This window comes from Stylophora pistillata, chromosome 9, assembly GCF_964205215.1.
Source record: "Stylophora pistillata chromosome 9, jaStyPist1.2, whole genome shotgun sequence".
NCBI lineage: Eukaryota > Metazoa > Cnidaria > Anthozoa > Scleractinia > Pocilloporidae > Stylophora > Stylophora pistillata.
In genome coordinates, this window is record NC_142527.1 from 9,717,701 (window position 1) to 9,725,200 (window position 7,500).

Below are 7,500 nucleotides of genomic sequence, written 5' to 3' on the forward strand. Positions count from 1 at the left end.
AATGGTTTCTCCCGTAGCACAAATGATCAGTTGGAGGATCTGTTTGGAACCAAAGGTAACGTTTGCGCTGATGAGGCACAATAATGAACAGGCCATATTAAAATAAATTTTAAGTTTTTTCTTAGCAATTAACATCTGGTTTCTGTGGTGTAGTGGTTATCACGTCCGCCTTACACGCGGAAGGCCGCAGGTTCGAGCCTTGCCAGGAACAATCCTTTTAGAAAACGTTAAGTAAAAGGAAAGAACGACCCTAGGCTTCATTTTATTTCGACTAAAAAAGTAGCCGAGAGGGGTTATTCTCTTATGTAGGACATTTCAGATGTTTGTCCTTGCCTTATATGTCCCCTACACTTTTTACGCGGTGTGATTAGGAGATTTTTTTCCTTGTGATTCTCGATTCGAGTTTTTTCATTTGTGAATTGTGATAAAGGATGATAAGCTATTTTTATGTCGACGTGAACGAATATTAGAGAGGTTCAGCAAGAGGATGAGAACGTCATTTCAGGACGGGAGAGCGCGCGGAATAGTCTGGACACGACACCATTCGACTTCCGGTGTTAGCGTTGCCGTTCTCCCAAACAAGTTCAGGACGTCACTTCGCTGGTTTTCCCGTCGCGATCAGAACGTCTGAGATTTCCGTCAATTGTGCACTTGTAAATCGATCCAAATGAGAAAATACTGTTTGGAAGTATTTGAAAACTCATATTCAGGATAATTGGGTCCCTTTCTATGTGTTAATTGGTGTATTTTTGAAAACTTGCCGCTTCAATATGCTGGATTCCCGAAAGGAAATTGGAACACAATCGTTGGCAAGCGATCCAAGATTTCAGGACTCAGTTGGCTTTTGAATGAGCAAGGCATTAGACAATAAAAGGGCTTTTCTTTAATACATTTCTTTAAGCCTATGTGAAAACTCTAAGAATGGGATGCCGTTGAATTTTATCGTAAATCGATTCATCAATAACCATGCTGCATGTTGAAGTTTGGAGCAGTCGATCAAATGAACTATCACGAAGCTTACATACCGTAAAATTTTTTTATCTATTTGTTGTCGTAGTCGTTTTTACTGATCATGAATTTTCTCGGGTTTGCACTTTTTTATGTCTTAAAGTTTTTTAATCAGCGCTGATGAAAACAAGAAAGTCGTGCTCACGCAACAAAAGAAAATGACAATCAATTTTATTTCGACACGAATTTCTAAATCAAATAATTTAATTCAGTCTTGAACAACTTCGTGGCAACGACTGCTAAATCACTTCTGAAACACAACGGGGCGACGTTCTCGACCCAGTTTCTTACCGGTATTTTTCCTGCGCGCGCCGTTGTCAACTGACGTTCCCGTCCTCTATTTTGATCTAGACGTGACCTATGAATTAAGAGCTGAATTAAACATGATTCATGAACCATTTTGTTTTACGCGATTAGTTTCTGGCTGTTATGCACGTTTTGTTCTCGAACGGCAGTGATTAGGTTTTAAATGTAGCCCTTTCTGGGTTTCGACTGGAAATGGACTTCATACGATAAAAGTCATAGAACAGACTACTAAAGGTTCTTGAACAATTAAGAAATCACATTACCTTCAGACTCTACCACTGAGCCACAGGGACACCATGGTTGCGCTGGGTTATTGCTGACCTTTGAACTCTACACGATAAATACAAGATATGCTGCAGATTTGCGAAAATATACTCGGGTATTTATCCACGTACGGATATTATCTGTTCCGAGACGCGAACAGTTGTTCGAAAGCGAAGCTCGAGGAAGACTTCCAATAGTCTCTCACGTAGCACAAATGATCAGCTGGAGGATCTGTTTGGAACCAAAGGTAACGTTTGCGTTGATGAGGCACTATGATGAACCTACCAGAAACAATTTTTTTAGAAAACCTTGAGCAAAAGGCAAAGAAGACCCCAGGCTTTATTTTATTTCGACAAAAGAAGTATCCGAGAGGGGTTATTCTCTTTTTATTTAGCACACTTCAGATGTCTGTCCTTGCCTAAGGGTCCCTTTACTTTTTACGTGAAGCGAGATTAGGAGATTTTTTTCCTTGTGAATCGCGATTCAATTTGTTTTATTGGTGAATCGTGAAATGAGATGATAAGCTCCTTTCGTGTCCACGTGAACGAACATTTTGATTTAAACCGATGACCCGTGAATTAAGAGTTGGATTAAACATAATTCGTGAACCATTTTGTTTTGCGTGATGAGTTTCTGGCTATTATGTACGTTTTGTTCTCGAATGGCTGTGATTAGGCTTTAAAAGGAGCCCTTTCTGGGTTTGGACTGGAGGTGGACTTCATACGGATCGATAAAAGTCATAGAACAGACCACTAAAGGTTCTTGAACAATTAAGAAAACACATTACGTCATCTTTTATCGCGTAACACCGGGTCAAGCCTAGAACTGAATTAAAATATTAAGTCAATGTGATTGTCTTGAGTTTTGCATGAACGTAGAAACAGAAAATTAAATAATGTAGCAAGAAGCGTTTTCGCGGTATTTAGTAGGGCTTGAGCCTGCAATCTTCAGAGGACGGGTAAAACATTGCACTATGGTCTTACAAGCGATCAATTGAGCAAAAACTTATCCCCTGATGAAGCAATAATGGGAATAAATAATAAGATGGGACTAAATGTGATCGAGGTTCTACCATAGTTCGGATTGATCCTAATATAAAAATTATTCTCCATCAAATTGAGTTTTCCTTAGCACAAAGCTTGACGCAAAAGAAAAAGTCGTGAGTCTTGATGAGATAACGAGAAGCAAAACCTCAGACCTTCAGACTGTACCACTAAGCCACAGGGCCACCATGGTTGCGCTGGGTCATCGCTGAGCCCACATGTGACACGCGTTCTGCATACTTCTAGGATCAGCAATGAGGAACGGGTCATGCGTGTAAAAGATTAAGAAAGATTATAAAATCTGAGCTTGGTAATGAGATAAAGAAAGACGTTTTTTGGTCTTATCATGAACTTTCGACAAAAAATAATTCTGAGTTCTCTTGAGGAATCAAGTTTCCTTTGTTTGAACTACTGTCTACCCCTATCATGTTGATTTTCTGCTTGAGAACATTCAGAAAGGTGTCGCTTATTTAACTCGATTTGGAGTATTATTGATTTTCTGGTTGTTTCTAAAGACGTGTGCTCTCTTTCGGTCGTTGTTGTTTACGAGCCACCTCTTGCTACCAGTACTCTTAAACGCAGGCAATGAGACAAATTGCGAAATTGTACTGGTGCAAATAAAAAAGAGATAAAACAAAAGGCCCTGATGGGAGTTGAACCCATTACCTCCTGTTTACTAGACAGTTGCTCTAACCATCAAAGCTACGGCGGCTCCGTTGATCACTGTCTTCTAATTTTCTTTATGGGATGGAACATTTGGTGTTAGAGGCTAATTTTAGCGATAGAACTGGTTTAACACCAACAACAACAACAACAATAACAAGAAACATGGAATGGTGGACGGACATAACAAGGCTATGCCGTATAAAAACATAGTTACTAATTCTGTTAATACATGTTTGCTAAACGCTTTTCATAAAGCAGTCCAACGAACCGGTGTTTGTCATTTTTGGACGCTAGAAAGCTTAAAGCAGTTTTTGCACCCAAAGCATTGCCCAGGGATCATTAGTTTCTGATATAACCGGTAGTCTCCGTGGCGCAATAGGTTAGCGCGTTCGGCTGTTAACCGAAAGGTTGGTGGTTCAAGCCCACCCGGGGACGTGGTTTCACGTTTTATTTTCAATTCAGTTTTTTCCTTGTGACATATTTTTATGGCTCATTTCTCGTTAAAATATATTAACCGTTCTGTTAGGTGGCTTTGCTTTCACATGCTTCGAGTTAGAAATCAAGTTACATCCTTACCATTTAGCTAAAAAAGAAAAAAATAGCCTGGAATACCCTGGTTTCAATGTTTTATAGGCTGGGCCTCATTACATATCGGTCAGTTATGTGATGTGCGCACCCTTAATTCTAATGGAGAAGCTTGTTTCTTTGGTGAGATTGATGGTAGAGATGTGGTCTGACTTATTTCTGAGTTTCTAGCTGAAGTAGATGTTGGTTCGTGCAACTCCTCATTCAAACTACCATGCCAGGAGCTGGGTAAAATTTGAAAAGCCGCTTGCTGCGACCATACCTCCTGAAAATCTCAGATGGCCAATCTAAGATCTTAGAATTTGCTAGTTTCTTTTTATAGTAATGGCTTATTCCTTTCATTAGAGCCTTCTGCCCGAGGCTATGTTTGAGGTCTAGTTCCACAGTAGAGCGAAGCTGTTGTGATTCTTGAATAGCGATTATGGTATTTTCAATGATCATCTTTCATTCTTCGTAAGACTAACAACTTGTATTGTCTTACTGTACACTCCTTTTATATCCAAGAACCCTAAGTTAAAGAAGTTGTCATTGAGACTTGCAAAATGCGACGAAGTGCAACTCTGATCAATGGGCCAATAACGCTAGTCTCTTCATGATAAGTCGTGGCACAGGTGATTTGCCATCTGCTTTTATGACAACGATAAATTCCCTCTTCTCGTCTGTCATAGTTATGTCCGGCCTGTTGGTCTAATGGCATGATTCTCGCTATGGGTGCGAGAGGTCTCGGGTTTGACTCCCGGACAGGCCCGGTTGGCTTTAGTTTTGGAAAAATCTCTAAAACTTAACGGACCGGCAAGTCAAACTTTCCTTAGAAGAATTTATGGCGACTAAATTACCATATGATATATATCCAATTTTTTTTTCTAAGTTTGCAAAAGTTTGCGATCACTACACGGACGAAAAGCTTAGAAACTGAGCAGACTGAACTCGACATGATAAATGCAATATCTGCTGCAGATGTGTTAAAAGCAGCCTACATTAGGCTACATTCCTCTGTAAAGGGTCATGTGGAGACTCGTGGATTATTTTTTGCGGTTTAGGATATATCATTTCTCAGCTCTTCAACAAATAGAATCCATATTGTCCTGTACTTTTTGAGCTCTGCAGGAAAACGTTCTACGCTTTGGAAACACCACGACTTAGTGACTTGTGTGGTTGCTTAGAATTCCTTTGAGACAACTAGGTTGTGACAGCCTGAAACACGCTACCACCTATCTACTACAAAGGTTGCACACGCGCAGAAGATTGACCACTGTGTCCTCTAGTCTACTCTGGTTTGATTGCAGCATTATTGTGAGCCGACCGAAGTTTGTTACGCTACGGTCAGCGGACAGGTTGCTGAGCTATAATAAAAAAAACCTACGTCTTTTGTTAAACTCATTCTAAATGGAAGCGCTAATTACCTTTAAGTGGACTTCATGTAAGAATACTGTTTTAGGCGTGAATTACATCTTACATAAAGAGGGAAAAACCTTAGAGGCAAGGAATATAAAGCTTATAGTGTTCTCGAAGGGTGAGAACCTGTTTCGGTGGTTTTGGTGTATGTAATAATAAAGGAATTATCAGACTCCTGACGACAACACTTGGACTGAAGTAGATGCAAATTAATGCAACATACACAGGCTAACAAGAAAGCCTATATTGATTTATTTCCTGCTGAAGGCGCCTTCTTTAATCGGGTGAGTCTTGAAAACAGAAAGAACTAAAAAAAACCTGTTAACAAAATATTATTTACTCTCCACCCATTCAAATTTCACCTATCGAGTATCGAATTCCTAATATAGTGGTGGGTATCCCCGCCTGTCACGTGGGAGACCGGGATTCGATTCCCCGCCGAGGAGATGCACTTTTTGTGTTCCTCCTGTTTCCTAGTACTAAGTGATACCTGGAGGCCAAAAGTATTAAAATGGGTTCTTTTAACTTAAATTCCAAAATCAATTCGTTTGATATCTAGAGGCGATCAAAAATGAATTCAAATTTGTCAGCACTCGTGGAATATTTCATGGACTAAAAGATTGCTGACTACAGTAATCAAATCTAAGTTTGCGATTCTTGACGAATTTGCAACTGCCCTTTTATTACACATTGCGCGAGAAATAATTTGCGGCTTGGTGATTTGATAACCCACTTTGAATATTGAACTAAATGTTAAAGTTGACATGTTGTTTGAAATTTGATTTATCATTGATTTGCGATTAACATTCGGTTTATAAGTATGTTTTCCTCGCTTACCTTTTGAACTGCTTGCTGAACCGCTTGTTTTTCTTTGATCAGGAAACAATTAGGTTGGATAATGCCACAGAAATAAGTCATGTCGTTTACCAATTGAACTTCAAGTATTTTCATTTTAGTTCTCTTCCACGCAATTGTCATGAATCTTTCGAAATTTCTTGCGTATCACGTAATTCCGTTTTTTTAGATCGAATAAAAACTTGCAGTCCAGCCGATTGATGAGGGTGAACCATTTTCCACGAAGCAATCTCTGCTACCAAATTCAACGCGCTAGTGGACATAGCCAAATTTGTGCCTAGACTTATGGGCCCCTAATATGAACTATTCATAACATATTATTTAGATTTCCAAGATTGTGTTTCGTTTTTTTGGCATGGAGGCTTTCAATGGTCTCTCACGTAGCACAAATGATCAGTTGGAGGATCTGTTTGGAACCAAAGGTAACATTTGCGTTGATGAGCTACTATAATGAACAGGCCATATTAAAATACGTTGAAATGTTTTGTTTCTGTAGTGTAATGGTTATCACATCCGCCTCACACGCGGAAGGCCGCAGGTTCGAGCCCTGCCAGAAACATATTTTTTAGAAAACCTTGAGCAAAGGCAAGGACGGCCCGAGGCTTAATTTTATTTCTACAAAAAAAAGTAGCCGAGAGGAGTTATTCTCTTATGTAATACACTTCAGATGTTTGTCCTTGCCCTAAGAGTCCCCTATACTTTTTGCGCAAAGTGTAATTAGGAGATTTTTTTCCTTGTGAATTGCGATTCGATTTTTTTTATTTGTGAATCGTGATAAAAGATGATAAGCTCTTTTCATGTCAACGTGAACGAATATTTTGATTTAGAAGTGATCCGTGAATTTTCAAAGACACTGCTAACGAGTTTGGCTCTGATGACAAATGTGACGTAATGTGAATTTTGGGAGACACTGATAACGTCTAATTTAGGGACTTGGAGCCACCAAAAAGCCGATTTAAATTTCTTTTCTTGAAATTTCTTTTGTTACTCCTTAATAAGAACATAATAAGCTACAAAATTATGCAAAAAAATGTTTACTTCATAGGCACTTTAAAAAAACAAAGTAGCTTGGAATATCCTATTTTGCATGTTTTATAGGCTGGGCGTCATTACATGTCGGTCAGTTATGTAATCTTAGAGTTTGGTATTTTTTTTATAGCAATGGCTCATTCCTTTCTTAAGTGCCTTCTGGCCGAGGGTATATTCGAGCTCTTGTTCCACAGGCGAAGGTGATGTAATTCTTGAATAGCGATTTTGGTATTTTCAGTGATCATTGATTCTTCGTCAGATTAACAGCTCATTTTTAAGTCTTACTGTACACTCCTTTTATACCCAAAAATGCGACCCTAAGTTAAAGGAAGTTGTCATTCAGACTTGA

General features: G+C 39.1%; 3 non-coding genes across 3 annotated transcripts; all 3 read left to right on the forward strand.

Annotated features, from left to right (window-relative positions):
* The first annotated feature begins 138 nt into the window (after positions 1-138).
* Positions 139-211, forward strand: Trnav-uac (transfer RNA valine (anticodon UAC)). The gene has a single exon. It is a non-coding gene; the product is annotated as a tRNA-Val (tRNA).
* A 3,437-nt stretch (positions 212-3,648) lies between these two features.
* On the forward strand, positions 3,649-3,722 carry Trnan-guu (transfer RNA asparagine (anticodon GUU)). The gene has a single exon. It is a non-coding gene; the product is annotated as a tRNA-Asn (tRNA).
* A 2,886-nt stretch (positions 3,723-6,608) lies between these two features.
* Positions 6,609-6,681, forward strand: Trnav-cac (transfer RNA valine (anticodon CAC)). Its single transcript has one exon. It is a non-coding gene; the product is annotated as a tRNA-Val (tRNA).
* Positions 6,682-7,500: the final 819 nt, after the last annotated feature.